Source organism: Falco cherrug, chromosome 5 (genome assembly GCF_023634085.1).
Source record: "Falco cherrug isolate bFalChe1 chromosome 5, bFalChe1.pri, whole genome shotgun sequence".
NCBI classification, from domain to species: Eukaryota; Metazoa; Chordata; class Aves; order Falconiformes; family Falconidae; genus Falco; species Falco cherrug.
In genome coordinates, this window is record NC_073701.1 from 86981151 (window position 1) to 86997702 (window position 16552).

At 40.7% G+C, this 16552-nt stretch overlaps 1 long non-coding RNA gene across 1 annotated transcript in view; it reads right to left on the reverse strand.

The window, feature by feature from the left end:
- Positions 1-3008: 3008 nt before the first annotated feature.
- LOC114015706 (uncharacterized) overlaps positions 3009-16552 on the reverse strand; it is a 38022-nt gene continuing 24478 nt past the window's right edge. The window contains exon 2 of the long non-coding RNA XR_003559775.2: positions 3009-5120. This is a non-coding gene — a long non-coding RNA (uncharacterized LOC114015706). The remainder of the gene's footprint in view (positions 5121-16552) is intronic.

Consider the following 16552-nt stretch of genomic DNA (forward strand, 5'->3'; position numbering starts at 1 on the left):
ATAACAATCAAGCTGACCCAATGGGAGCAACTTAGGGTTTATTGTTTATAGCTTTTTTCCCCCCAGCAGATGCTAGTCTCTTAAGAATAGAGAAGAGCCTCATAGTATGCTTTAGGATGAATCCCAAAATATTTTTCTTCTTTCACTCACCCAGTGGGTCACAGATTAGTACAATAAGGATTTTCCTGTTTTTTTATGGTTTTCAGTTTTACTGATGGCTGAGGGTGTCTTCTCAGGATTGTTTCACTTGTATGGATCTGGTTATTTTAAGAAGCCATGCTGGTTATGCTGCTTTTTCTGAGCTCAGTTGGTTGCTGCTGAGCTCTGGATGAGTCTGGAGGGGTTCCAGCATGTTGGGCTCTGCACACCCATCACACCAGTCAGTATTGCACGAGGTCCTGAATCACAATATGAACCTAAACAGGTATGATTTAAAGCTTGAAAGGCCTACTTTTCCTAAGTCTGTGTCAATTTGTTTAATAATACATTTGCTTTATCTCTGTTTTTGCACATCTCCCGATACCTGCCTGCTAAGTTGCTTAGGGAAATGAAGCCCAGGCTGGTTACAAAGGTTGTGAACTACAAGGAATTATTAACAACAGTCAACTGAGTCTGGAGCCTGTGATTGCTTGACTTTTGGCCTGCGGCACGTTCCTGTGAGACAAATAGTGCTCTCTGGGAGTACAGCGAGTAACCTTCTACCTGGGATGTGAGAAAGCATGACAGATGCTCAGGTGCCATGTGCTAGTTGTGACACGTGGCAGCTCTGACTGCCCTTCACCTGCCAGCAAGATGACAAGACCTAGAAAAACAAGGACTCTCACAGGTTTTGGGCCTGATGCTAGTTGTAGAGCTGAGGTTGAAGGATTAACTTTTCCCCTTTCACCAGCTCATCTGCTGACCTTCCTTCTCTCTCACCCTCTACTGCTGGAGAGAGCGAAAAGGACCAGACATTTCTCCCCTTTTCTCTACATTGCCAAATCTTTCTAAGGTTCATTTCTCTGGGCACACACCAAAATTTTCCAGCACTTGCCATAATACCTCACCTCGTGTCTGCTTTTCACTTCTTCAGTCTTGCAGCCCTGTTTAGGTGTGCAATGTTTCCCTGCGCTAAGATGAATTTTACCCTATTCAGCATAACCCAGCCAGCAATCTGCAGCTGCATCTGATGCCTCTGCTTTTCCTGGGGGATCAAGGGAAGAGCTACTCAAGCACCAAGCACAGCCCAAGTAATGTGCACGGGCAGCTCGGAGCCCTGGACCAGTGTGAGAAGTGGGCACATTTCTTTCTCGTGCCCAGTCCTTAGAAGCTAATAACTGCTTGCATGATGGAGAGCAGAAAACAGAAGCAGCCTGGCAAAGCTCTGAATTGCTCGTGCCACTGTAACAGTTGGAGGGGGGGATGGAGGAAAAAAGGGAGCCCTTTAACTCAAGCTGCAGCATCGACAAAGTCAGACCTCCTTGTCTCACCTAACAGGACTACTAAAAGGTGTTGAAAATGTTGTCTCTTTTTTTCATAGATGTTGAGAAGAAAATTCGACCAAGCGAAATCCATCCCATCTTGTTCATTATTGTTCTTTATATTATCAATGTGTGTGTCCACATCCACCCATCAAATTGCACTGTCATTTTCACTTTTTTCAGGTAATTTTTTATAGCTGCCTTTGGATCTAAGGAAATGTTTCATTTTTGCAAAAGTACATTCCACATTGTGGAGTGTCACCAAAGCAGGCATGTGCAGTTACAGGCATTTCCAGATGATGCCATGATGACCTAGAGTGCCCTGGTCATAGGAAACCCTCTGAGAAACCTCTTGTGTTTTCACAGAAGAAATAAACTTTTTCTTATATACATAAATCAAATTCAGACATAAACCACTGAGAGCTTTGTTGGCCTTGAACTAATATGTTCAGGGCTCATACATTCCAGTATTATATAAATAACAACAAGATTTGAACGTCCTGTTTTGACTGTAGTGGCCTTCAAACATGCAAGTATGTGCCTGACTGACTTAAATCTGTTGCAATTCCTGGATAAAGCTTCCCTTTATTTTCTTTTCCCAAATTCTGTTCCTCATCAACTATTAGATGCAGTTATCTCTTGCTGCTCCCCCCCTTCTGAAGTTGCAGAATAGTGTTTGCGACATGCTTTGGAGATTTGAACTGCAGTGTATCATTGTTCAAGTCTATAGAGATTGAAGCAAAATTAAACAAATATTAATCTACTTAAAAAGCAGAAAATGATAAAACATGCATGTGCCTGCTCAAATACCATCTTACTCCATTAATGTAAGCATCAAACCAATCTTCAATAACACATTCCCTCCCTGCCTCCCCTTCTGGATTCCTTCCTCCTCCTTTTAGTGTTAGTTCTTGCTGGTGCAAAATCAAGACAGAAGCATATCGGGACCTGTTTTATCCTAATTATTCCTTAATCATTGTGTCCAGTCCAGCCTCCAGACTAGATTCATTCAACGGCCAGTATGTTTCATAAGAAATATAGTAATATAGGAAGATTAACCAGGAAAGAAATAGCTAAGGAGAAAATAATGCAAAAATATATTTTACCTAGGAAGATACAGTAACATAATTTACTGTCGGGGTGGTGGTGGTGGTGTTCTAGTTAAAAGAAAAAGAAGTATATCAGCTTCTGGTTGATGGACAATATTTGCTGAGATAAACCATACATCTGTTTAACTGAAGGGAGGCAGCATACAAAAGTAGTAAGTTCATTCATCGTTATGCATGCTTGATTTACTACAGGTCACAGATCATGCTGTGTGCAGGAACATGTCCTTGAAAGGGCAAATAAATTCAGTCAGTTTTCTGATTTCATTCTGACATAACAAACTATTAGCTGGAGTGAGAGATTTTGAATGCATCTGTACTTCCTTAGGGAGTAGCCTGAATTCCATTTTATCTGCTTCTGGGTGATCAATAGAGGAGTTGGAAAAGAAGGCTTTCAGTATCTCTCTGGTTTTGATATATTGGCATGTTTAAGAAAAATATATCTAAATCATAGTGGAACTTTATTTTTTTCACATAAAATATGAATCACTTGAGGATGATACCTAAAATTAAAATTTACAAGAAGTCAGAGATGTATGCTCACTTACAATATAGAAAATAATATTTTCCACTGATGTATATAGAATCATGAGCAAATAAAAATAGGCATTAGAGTAGAACTCCAGGCGTACAATGTAACTTTTGCTACTGCACATGCTTTTACATTTCTCATTCATCTACATATGGAAGAGATGATGAAAAGTTGTGATGAATAGTTTTCCCCACTGTGAGTGTGAGGCAAGCACGGTATTCAAATAATGGTTAAAACCAACCCCCTTTTTGGACCACTAGTTTTCAGGTGTTGAATTCCCTTCACTTACCTGGTAACCTCAGACTAGATTGGAAATTCTGCTAGGCAGTAAGCACTGAAGAGTACTCGACCCTGAAACCTCAAATCTAAGTGACCTTTTTCAAAACGGAGGCTATCCCGAGGACTCAGGAAATGACAGTGATGGAATCATTATGCTTATTGATTTTCATTTTAATTTTGTTCATCTTGGGTGTGCTCATTTTGTCCAGGGTAGCTCTGGGGGAATTCCATGTTTGGGCCCAGAAGAGGAACCACTTGTTTATATTGCACATTAAATAAAAGCAGTACAGGAGAACTGTGTTAATCTGTTGCAAGTCTGAAATTCTCTCTCAGAGAGATAAATTGGTATGCAGAAAGCAACTACATAGGCAAAGGTACAGTAGACTAAATCATATATACATTCTAGCTGACACATCCTGCAATTTCTACAGAGGGAGTCTCTATTGCCATCATTAAGAAAATAAGCAACAAGCACACATATTTATCTTCAGTGGAGTTACCAGTTCACGCTCAATGTTACTACCCATGAAGTGTTCTGTGGCAGCACTCTGATTTTTTCTGGTTGGAAGATGACCGTTGTTGAGGTCTTTTACTTCATATATGGACCATGGTCTGGGCTTAATAGCTGCTTCAGTGAAGTTTTTTCAGCAAATGCTTTGTTTCCTCTCTGTGAAATGAGGATTCCTCACTTCAGTCAGCCTGAACTATTGCAAACAGAAAACAAGTCTTCTCCCCCAAGTGTACATAAAATCCCTAGAACAGAGCTGAACTGCACTCCGTGTCAGCACATAAATAACAACAATGTTTTTGCTTACTATCTGCTGGTTCCTCTCATTAGATTTTCCTGAAGACACACGGTAATACACCCTAATATCTGCTTAGGGTGTTTCAAATGATCTGATTATGGTGTGAAGCAGGAGGAAAACTAATAGTCATTAACTTGTTCTTAAAAATCACCTTTAACTTTGAGCCACAGAAGCCATAGTAATAGATTCTATGCTCACAGTACAGTGTGGTTGGACTCTCAGTACTCAACTGTGATGCCTTTTAGGGATGCTACTGATCTGAATCACCTTTTGTGTGCAGTTCAAAGAGTAGCAAATACACAGCACAAATTCAGGCTATACTTCCTCTCCATTCTTTTTTCTTCCCAGAAAAGCAGTTCATTGGTGGCCAAACCACCCCAGGGCTCAAGAAAATGTGACATTATTTTTGAAAATTTTCTAGAGGCGTTATTCCTGTTAGGGAGGCATGAGTACTTTTCATTGCTGAAGTACATTCCAAGTACCAAACAGTGCATTTGAAATGGATATTAAAAGAAAACATTAAATAAATATTATAATTGTTAATATGCATAGACTCAAAATTTGCTAAGAACATTTAATCTAGGGTTTAAATATTCTTTGGTGGAGACTATCTGGGTTTACATCTGCTCATAAATCTACTGAATTCAATACAGATGTCCTGTATAACAATATAACTGAGAGAATAATCTGCCCTGTTTTGTCTGATTTTGGGACAGTGTTTGTAGCCTTGAAGTCCTCAGAACACAAATATGCTCAGATTTAGGTTTAAAAAAAGTAGCTTAATCCATTCCTCAATCAAGAATGTTTAATACATCCTTCTGGCATTTTTTTCAATTATTCTTTTTGTTGGCATTGTCAGGTGTTCGCAAGATGTCTGTGAAGTTAGGAAAGTCTCTCTGTGTGGTGGCCACCCTTCCCTGAGCCACTGGATCATCAGCTGTGGAAGAAAAACATTAAATATAAAAACTGTTTAAAGGGTTTTCAAAATATAAGGATACATAATATACTTGAATCATACCTTTTGGATAGTTTGTGGGATTGAGGCCAGGCTGTGGCTGTCTATATTTAAATTAAAAGTGATAAAAGACAATGCATATCTCTCTTGATATCAGTTTCCTCATTAATGGTAAGTAAAGGACAATGAACAAAAAGAAACAAAGCTGGGAGGAAACTACCTGGGATTTTCTATAAAAATCTTACCATTCCTTATATACCACTTATAACGTGAGTCAAAAACACCATCTGTTTTAGAGTGCAATAGAAGAGAATGAAAGGATCATTTTTGTCTTGTGTTTTGTTTTTGCTATCCAGGGTCATTCCATAGAAAAGAATACAGAACAATGAAAGGAGAGATGTTCTCTAAAAAAATTAACCCCACTTTTTTTCCTTTCTTTTCCTTTTTTTTCTTCTGGGGGTGGGGGAAGGGGAGGTTGCTTCTCTTTTTCTGAGGAAAGTGACTTTATGGAAAACAGGGAGACAAAACACTACAGCGCCCATGGGAGATTCCTGATTCAGTAGATGGGAAGCTCCTCCTGCACCTGTCCCTTAGCGATCTTTGTTTTTTCCTGATCGCCTGATTTACCCACAGGCATGAGTAAAGTCTTTTGCTAGATATTACCAGTGATTCACATGATCAGACAATTATTTTTTTTACTTCCACAACACAAAACGTAATCCTCCAACTAATTAATCTTATTTACCTACTTCGCAAATGAATCTGGGTTAAGGTGCAAGTTTGAAATAGCTCTCTGAAACTTAGTATTTAGTGTCTATTTTGTAGCATCTAAGTAGTTCCCAAGAGAGAAATAAATAAGAATAGGCTTGTTTCATGTACTGTCCCAAAGTTTTGACTCACTATAACTCTGGTTTCAACACAATAGTTAGCTGCTTCTACAAGAATTTGATGTGTTGGTGGCTAAGCTATAACCTAACATGAGAAATACTAGCAGGATATGAACCCTGTTTAGCCCTCAAATCAAGACACCAAAACCAAATTGTGCAGACATTAAACATGTGGCTAAACTGTCCTTGTAAATTAACTGAGATTTGATCACTACTGTCAATGGAAATTTAAGAGTGATACTTAGGTGTCCAGGTGGTATCTTGCATATCTACATACCTGAATACAGGTGTTTTCCTTTGTGATCTGAATTTGGTGATTAGGGTGGGATTTAGCTACCAGAGCAGGAATGTACAGTGCTGTTCCTCTTACATCAGGCTGTCCTTTTTGGAAGAAGATTGTCTCTTACAGGTCCCACATCACATGCAGCTGTCACTGACCATCTAAATGCTGAAGTGTCAAATGGCACGTGACAGTGTTTTGAGGTAACTTTATTAAGTCTTTCACAGACTGAATTAGTGACACTTGTGCAAAATTTGGAAATTATCAAGATAAAAATTAGTGGATGCATGCTAGTATAGAAGGATCCTAGTTCTAAATGCAATTTTCATAGGTTCTGATCCAGTATCTTACACAACTGAAGCTTGGGACTAACTTCAGACTATGGGGTTAGGCAGATCTGCTTAGTGTGATAGTCATTCTGCCAGCCTTGTGTAACCAACCTGTCCATGGACTGACTGAATTTTGCACTGAGGTTTAGGACCTGTTCAGCCCCTGCCTTCCTCACACAGAGGTGGTATTGCCAGTTTGGGACAGCTGAAACTGACAGTTGTGCTCACAACGATCTGTTTTGAATGGCATTTAAATTTTTCATAGCTCTAATTATCCTTTTATCACTGCTTTTCAGACATATTGTATGCTACTATGTAAAATCCCTTGTTTGGTTTGGTTTGGTTTGGTCCTGTCCGTGTCTGTCCCCGTCCCCCCCCCCCCCCCCCCGACATTTAGTCTTTAATGACACTGTGAGCAAAACACGATAATACAGAATCCACTATACAATAATTAATCTGAAAATAGATGCAGATATGGCTAGCTAGGGCAGTGTCCATCTTGTTTGTGGCCCTCGTTTGTTTTCAGATGGTCACCAGAGGTCAGTTCAACAATGTCCCCATTGACGCCTTTCTATCCATTTAACTTTCACTACTAGAAGAACAAAACTCCAAACACACACAAAAGAGGGAAGGAAGAATGTGCTCATTGTGGTTCAACCAGAATTCACAAACACAGAAAAGATCCTCTCTACTGGCTGTTTCCTCCTGCAACTTGACTTCCGAAACAGGGCTACCCTTTTGTACAAGACACAAAAACAGAAATGCAAAAAAAACCCACCAGAAAGCATGTGACTTCCAGAATTGCCTGTAGCTTTCCTGGCACTGGGCTGAGTAATATTTCTTCATCTCATGTTACATAATCATCCCTGACGCATTGTTTGTTCCAGCTCAGTGCCGTTTTCATCAGATAGGAACCACAAATCTAATGGAATATGAGGAGTGGCCCCCTGATGGTGTATGGGGGATTTTTCTGTGGCTTTTTTTTTTCCTTTTTTTTTTTTTTTTGGAAGTTTCATAATTATGAAAGGTATTTAAAAATATATGCTGGAACAAATATTTTTTGAAACCTTATTTTTTCTTAGCTAATGTTCTTCACAGTGTACATTTCCTGTCTTTTTTCCAGTACGCACACGGTTTACAGCACACTGAGATCCCACTTGTATCAATGAAAAGGGAGAATGTGTAAATGAAAGAATGAATGCATATTTGAAATAACAGATCCTTAGGATAAATTCAATTTGCTTTAATAAAATTACACCAGGGATTAATTTATCCTGTAATGTTTCAATGGCACACTCTAAGGGATTTATTCCAAACCACATGAAGTCAGTGTAGCTTTTCCATTGATTTCTGTGGGTCTGGATCAAGTTTCAGAAGGATTAAACTACTTATTGCTTCTTCTTTTCTTTTTTATTCATAGAGTAAATAATTTTATGCAGGTAAACCACTTCACTGGGTAATCAGTCCTTGAACCTTGGTATCTGTCATTGCTGTCTTTTCCAACCTCTGTAAAGACATCTCTCCAGTCTCCCTACTGAACTGAAACTTCTTTCTGCCCAGTTTTCTCTAAAGTTCCATTGCGAGGTCATATCCTCACTGTAAAACCTTCTCTTCCTTGGGCTAAAAAAACCCTGAATCCTTCTTTTCTCCTGCCTTGTGGAAGAGAACATGATGATCCCTTTCACAGCTCACTTTCTGGTCCTTCTGATTTCTCTGATGTTTCTGACATCTGTCCAACACTCACGGTTGGACGTCTGTCTAATATTCAATATACATTCCTCCTTTAACTCCAGCCTGCAGTCAGAGTTGCTCCAAATTTCATTTAGAAAATTTCCCCTTGCACACACTCAAGGAACCTTGCAATACCCTTCATGTTCTTTCATCTCATTTTCTAATGTTGATTTCTTCATCTTCCTTGTCACTGTATCACAAGCTCTACTTAATATCCCAGTGCACAGGATTTGCTCCTTGCAGGAAAAGACTTACAGTAGACTCCATTACATATCTAGTGTAGTGACTGATCACACAGGCCTCAGAAGAACATGAAAAGCCAAGTTGCACCTGAGTCATAGTCTGATCACTGGTTGTCCTCTTGTTTCGGGTTGGAGAGAAGTAAATTGGCTCAACCACAGATTGTTCTCTCCCCTCCTTGTTCACTGTTTAAATGTAAGGATGTATTTAGTGAAGTTGTCAGATGTGTGTCTTGGACCTGATAATTAATATTTTCAATGAAAAATCCCAACTAATAGAAAAAAGAATACGTTAATTAGATCTTCAGATAAAATCACATTGGAAGGGCCTGAAAGCACTTTTGAAGATAGGACCAGAATTCAAAATAATTTTGATTATTTGAAGAAATGATCTGGAGAAAAAAACCCAGCATGCCTATAAGAACAAGACCAAAGTTGTACTGTTGGAAGGAATGATCTAGGTAAGTCAGAAAGGGGTTAAAAAAATGTTCCTTATAAGAAGTTGTAGAAATTGCATTGAATCACCGCCTGAACTTGAATCAGCAGTCATACTGTAGGAAAACAAAATCAGACAAACAGGAGCGTGATCTCTAAGATGAGCAATGGTTCGCCCTGGCAAGGTCTTTCTTGGAGTTTTCTGCCCAGGACTAGATAAGGAACTTCAAAAGAAGGTGGGAGCAATGGAAGGCCATCAGGAAGAGGGCAACAAGAATGAGCAATTGATTAGAAAACATGGCTTAGGAGGGAAAAATGAAAGAAGTAGGGCTATTTAGCTTAGATAAGGGAAGAGAGAGGAAAATCTTATTAGTAGTCTTCAAATACTTTGAAGTCTGCCAGCCCAGACAACATGGTCCACGTGCACGCTGTTGACCAAATGCAATGGGTTTGAATTTCAACAAGGGAACTTCATTTAAGATGCTAAGAAGAGCTTCCTAACAATACAAATAGTGAAGCACTGAAATGATTGTATGGGATGGTCATGAAATCTCCAGGTCTGAAGGTCTTTCAGAATAAATTAGATGAACTGTCAGGAGTACAATAGGTAAAGCTTTCTTCAGCAGGAAGACAGACTGAGTGATCTTTTGAGGTGTTTTCTAGCTTAGTTGTGACAGTTGTCTTGGACTGTTCTGGCCTGGTTATGTAGGTTTCTGTGCTGCTGATTCCAAGACTTCATCTACATCTTCTTCCTGTTCATTCATGATCCATGTACTAGTGTGAGATAGCAAAAGTGCTATGCAAAACAGGATATTCAGACCTCCAGTTTGGGCGGGAGGGAGCCTTAATCAGTAAACAAGTTTAAATAGCACTCTTAAAAATAGTTATTGGTATTTTACGTAAATATTTAACAACAGAACACATAAGGGCGGAATATGTTTGCCTGATGCAAACCCACTGCAGCAAGGAAAAATATATGATATATAATAGCCTGTTTAAATGTTATATTTGTGAAATACTGTTTTTCCTACTGTAAGCCCCTTGTGCTTACATTTCTAAAAGCAAAGATAAAAGCCAACCCAGACTGCTGAGCTCTAACACAATGGACACGCACGGACACAAGACCGTGTATGAGGACCCTTTGTGCTGGCAAGTCCAAAGTCCCACATAGGCTGGAACTTACATTACTAAGGAAATGCATCTTATTTATTATCCCTGGGAAAGAGAGTTACTCTTTCTTCCCCATCTCCATGTTAAGGGAAATAAGGGTCCTGGAATTCTGTCAATTCCTTGAAATAAAATAATATGTCCAAAAGACATACACATTGGGGTTCAAATTTGTGCTGTCTTACAAGATTAAAATAATCTTATTTTAAACAAACCCAGCTCTTTGTCCAGAAGCATGGACGGAGTTTAATCCACAAGATAGGCCAGTCATGGACATGCATGATCCTTTGAGTACACCTGATACTATTTGACAATTTGAGGTGGTAGCTTTGTATTGTTTTTTTGTGAAACATAATGGCATATCAGGAAAGCTGATAAAATCTAGAGAAGCTCAGGTCCTCTTTTTATCGAAAAAAAATACATTGAAGACTAGGTAAGCAGACAGACAAGCAAGAATTTTGGTCCGCATCTCAGGTTTTTAAAAGCTGGGAATCAAAGACCAAACACTACTTCAAAAATACTGTGAAGATGTGAAGGTGTGAAAGTGATTTACCATGTAGTAGAATCATGAAGACACAAGTTTGAGTAGGTCAGTGCCTCTTTTCTTATTCCTTGAAGTACATTACTTTTACTCAAGTTGGTGTGGCCATCTTGAGTCAAAAATAACTCTCACTCCGTTGTATCTATTTTCTTTATATTGCAGAATACCTGAAAGAAAAAGAGCTGTTGGTTTATAGGCAATTACTATGTGTATACTCAGGTTAGGAGAATACTTCTATAAAAGACATTTAGGTCTTACCAGAGGGTGACTTTTCTGAACTGCTTTTGTAGTCTTTCTCTTGCATAATGACTGTTCAAGGGCAAGATTTCTGCCAAAGATACGAGTAAACTGAAGAGACTGACGGTTGCAAAGGGAATTGTATTGCAACTAGTATCATCAGAAGGAATTCTGGCTGAGTCATCCAGGGCTGCTTTTATTGCTTTCCAGGGTAGGTGTTCCAAAACCAATAGCTTCAACAGCTTGGAAAGGGTCTTCACCAGTTTACACCATCAGCATTATCATGTAGCCAAGCTATTGATCAGGTACTACTGCACTGGTTTTGGACACTTAGCCAAAGAGATAACCTCAAGTCCTAGGTTCTCAAAACTCCCGTGTTTGCTGCCCAGAAATGCCCCAAGTCCCTGGGCCTCAAAGTTTCTCTGGATGGTACAGTGCAGTGTCATACGGGCACGCTGATGTTGGCTCTAAATGAACTCGCTCAGGTGCCAGCATTTTATGAGCCCTAATTTTAACCCAGTCAGAACTTGGGTTGTTCCCAGTATCCAAGATGGTTTGCTTAGAGTTGGCTCACGTAGTTGTGCACAATACTGCATTATTTCTACCACTAGCAAGGAGTCACACCCATTACCCCTTTCTAAGAAAGGCAGAGCACAGCATGCGTTCTCTGAACTGTGTATAATCTAGAATAATGTGCAGGAAAACAATAATAAAATTCCCTATCAACACTATTATTTTCCAAGCAGGTCTACTAAATTGTGATTAATAACAGGCTGATTCTGATTTGCACAGACTGAACACCTGAGCAATATGTCCTTAGATAGGGCAAAAATTCATTTCCAAAAAACATTAAAATCACATAGCAAGGTCATTTCCACATACATAAATGAACTGAATAAATGTAAGCAAATAAATGTAGCAGTATACCAGGGCAAAAGACCCACAAATACTGATAGCCTGGAATGGATTTTAAGCCAGGCTTCAGCCGTTACAGTCATGTTGATGAATTTAGATGCTAGAAAATTGATCACAATTACTATTAACAATATTAAGCAAACTGTGCTCCAATTTACAAGCTCTATTCAGGTCTTGGCGAGTACACACTGACATTAAGGATATGTCAGTGTTGCCCCTGTTACCCATGGGAGGCAGTTAGCAGTGTCAAACATAAATTAGAACAGTTGCATGTAATTAGGTTCAGTTTCTATAGGCTGTTACATTCACTTCTTTTACTGTACCAGTGCAGAGCTGCAGAGCACAGAGAAATGCAGAGAGGTTACAGATAATTGAACAACCACTGGTTAACCGTCTTTATTTCTAAACTGTGTCCACAGTGACCAGAAAAGAGTAGGATGCCTGTACTGCAGGCAGGTGTCTTGTGTGCCATGTCCTATCCTTCTTTGAGAAGGAGGTCTGTATGCTGTCTGTGGGGCAACACTTCTCCTGGTCAACATATCCCCTTTTCGTCTGGGGAGAATCATGTGCAGCCCTCAAGCAGAGTCAGAAAAGGATCACTAGGGAAAATGTGGGCCCTCTCCAGAAGGAAATGGGAGACCTCGTTACCTGGGATATGGAGAAGTCTGAGGTACTCAACGACTTTTTTGCTTCAGCCTTCACCGGCAAGTGCACTAGCCACACCATCCAAGTCACAGAAAAAAAAAAGGCAGCGACCAGGAGAATGAAGAACTGCCTGATGTAGGAGATCAGGTTTGAGAACATCTAAGGAACCTGAAGGTTCACAAGTCCATGGGACCTGATGCAATGCATTCATGGGTCCTGAGGGTACTAACAGATGAAGTGGCTAAGCCACTATCCATCGTATTTGAGCAGTTGTGGCAGTGTGGTGAAGTTCCCAGTGGCTGGAAAAGGGAAAACATAATGCCCATTTTTAACAAGGGAAAAAAGGAAGACCTGGGGAACTACAGGCTGGTCAGTCTCATCTCTGTGCCTGGCAAGATCATGGAACAGATCCTCCTGGAAACTATGCTAAGGCACACAGAAAATAAGTAGGTGGTTGCTGACAGCCACTATGGCTTCACCAAGGACAAATCATGCCTGACAAATTTGGTGGCCTTCTATGACAGGGATACAGCATTGGTGGATAGTGGAAGAACAACTGATGTAATCTACCTGGATTTGTGCAAAGCTTTTGACACTGTCCCACACAACATCCTTGCCTCTAAACCGGAGACACATGGATCTGATGGATGGACCACTCAGCAGATAAGGAATTAGCTGTATGGTCGCACTCAAAGAGTTGTGGTCAATGGCTCAATGTTCAAGTGGAGACCTGTGGAGAGTGGCGCTCCTTGGGAGTTCAGTATTGAGACCAGCACTGTTTAACATCTTTGTTGGTGACACGGACAGTGGGATTGAGTGCACCTTCAGCAACTTTGCCAATGACACTAGCTCTGTGGTACAGTCAACATGCTGGAGCAAAAGGATGCCACCCAGAGGGACCTTGACAGGCTCGAAAGGTGGGCCTGTGTGAACCTCACGAAATTCAACAATGCCAAGCGCAAGGTCCTGCTCCTGGGTCAGGGCAATCCCAAGCACAAATACAGGCTGGGCAGAGGATGGGTTGAGAAAAGCCCTAAGGAGTAAGATTTGGAGGTGTCGGTGGATGAGAAGCTCAACACAATTTGGCAATGTGTGTTGCAGGCCAGAAAGCCAACCATAGCCTGGGCTGCAGAAAAGTGTGATCAGCAGGTCAAGGGAGATGATTCTCTCCCTCTGGTCTGCTCTCATGAGACCCCACCTGGAGTACTGTGTTCAGCTCTGGGTCCCCCAGCACAAGAAGGACAGGGACCTGCTGGAGCAAGTCCAGAGGAGGTCCATGAAGATGATCAGAGGGCTGGAGCACCTCTCCTGTGAAGACAGGTTGAGAGAGTTGGGTTGTTCAGCCAGGGAAGAGAAGGCTCCAGGGAGACCTTATAGCAGCCTTCCAGTACCTAAAGAGACCTACAGGAAAGCTGGAGAGAGACTTTTTACAAGGGCTTGTAAGCAATAGGATGAGAGGTAATGGCTTTAAACTGAAAAAAGGGTAGATTTAGATTAAATATAAGGAAGAAATTTTTCCTTATGTGGGTGATGAGACACTGGAACAGCTGCCCAGAGAAGCTGTGGATGCCCCCTCCCTGGAAGTGTTCAGACCAGGTTGGATGGATCTTTGAGCAGCCTGGCCTAGTGGAAAGTGTCCCTGCCTGTGGCAGGGGGCTTGGAACTAAATGATTTTTAAGGTTCTTTCTAACCCAAACCATTCTATGGTTCTATGAAAATCAAGTCAGCTCTCGGATATTAGAACATACTGGAGGGAAGGCCTGAGAAGTGGGGCAATTTTATTTGCTCAGCTGACAGCATGATAGGAGTTGCTGTTAAAAGGAGTCATTGGATGATAAAAAAAGTTCCTCCACATTCTCTGCCAAATCCTCCTATCAGGCTTCCACGAGTTCATATCAGGTCACTGTGGGATTCCTTTCATCTCATAACACTGACTTCATTAGTTTCCATGACCTATTTGAAACAGTAGCATATATGGAAAAAACCCTAAATTTAGATATATGACTAATCTGCTTTTGTTTTCCCTTTCCTGGATCCTCTTTCACATACAAAGTGGAAGTTCAGCATTGCTGCAAAACATAATTTTGCTTGTTGTATTTCCAGAACATTGCCCTTATATCTGGTGTTCTTTGTGCATATTGACACTAATTGATAGTAGCAGGGCTGTGACACTGCAGTAAGTTTTCCCACAGTGCAGGCGAAGCCACTGCAGGTTAGGCTTCCAGCCAAACCAGTTAATGCTTCCCTTTGCATTCCTTTCACCTCCCCAGAGAAGAGCTATTTTACAGACACCTGGCTGCTAAAGGTCCAGGACGTTACTGCGTCTGTTGTTGCTGTTAAAAAACTTACCTAAAAAAGGTGTCAATGCACAATTCTATTTCAGAAGCTGTAACTCATAAAGGAAGAAGGATCTAAATGGTTTCAGCTATACAATTTGTCATTAAAGCTTTAAGTCAATTTAATTAAAACCTAATTGACAATTTTAAAAAATGACAGCAGATACACTGCTTGATCTAGGACTGATAAGACATAGTAATGAGATGAATAGAGCACCTTCTTTTGTGTGCAGATAGCAACTCCACACAATATCAGCTAAATACATGACAGACTTATTCTTCTGCCTTTTACTGTCCCCGCTTGTACTGCAGTTCCAAGGCAAACAAAGGGAAGTGAGTATAAATGAGTACCTGGATCATACAACTGTTAATGAAATTGATGTGCGTCATTTCATGTAACTGAGCTTGTTTATAAGTCACTGGCCTAGTATCTGTGTATACAGATCTGTGTGAGTGCCCTCAGAGTAACTCTAGCAGAAAAAGAATCTCAAAGCATAAGCATTAAGTCATGTGATGTTTTTTTATTTTTGTTTTCCCATCCCTCAGATCAAAATTTGAGGATATAAAATTTGACCTACTTCTTTTCTGCCTGACCTGGAAAAGCTTTTACATACACAAAACAGACTACTTTCTCCCAGACAGTCAAACTCTGGATAGGTTCCCAAACACAAATACAGAGATTCCTGAGATTATAACATAAATATTGACATAACAGAATTAATCAGCGAGGAAAGGAGTCAGAGGGGTCCATATTCAACAATCAGCCTTCTAATAACCCTAAACCACCCCACCCCCAGAGAGGGCGTGGTAGGTATTAATTAGAACAGAGAACTGAAAAATCAGTTCCAGGTTCTATACATGATCAGTGGGGAAAATAATTTTACTCTTTCATGGCTTTTAGACCCAAGGCCACCCCATTTCAGCACCAACACGCAGAAATCAGTGCAAGTCAGAAGTGCATCTAATAAGGGACATGGAACAGATCAGAGATAAAACTGAGGACAACAGTAATAATAAAAAAATGATTCACTTTCTCACCCTAGAAGACTTTTGCTCTCTACAGCCCTCCATGTTTAACTTTTAAGGTCCTGTGGTGCCCAGGACTCTTCTCTGTGCATGTGCAGACTGCCCCAGCCAAAGCCACTCAGCCATTAATGCTCCGTGAAGCATTGTAGAAATACAACTACTAGTCATTACTTTGACTAACTGTCTTTGTGGGGGTGAGGGGTTGCAAACCAAGTAAATGGGCTTCAAACATAGCCGTACTGACAGAACTAAGCTCCTCAGAAAATGCATCTGCAAGCAGCATCTCTTCAAAAGTGGATGTTGGGACAACTCCCCCAACACATGCATGCTCGCACACATAGGCCCTGTTTCTCTTTTCCAAAAGTCTGCCAAGCAATCAGAGGTTTGTCAGAAGATGTAAGCCCAAATCTTTCCTCATGCAGGCAGGGAGCTCGCTGTGCAGTTTTGCATTTTACCCAGGGAAGTTCACTGCATTCAACATGAGCCTGTGGGGAGGGATCTACCTCAGGGTAGACACTTGGATCCAGCCAGCCTTGTACTCTTAACTCTCGCCAAGGCCTGCACTCCCACCTGAGGGCTAGAGACTTTTCTCCCTCAGCTAATGGTTGAGATTGTCCTGGGAGAAAGGAAATGTAGGAAGACCTAG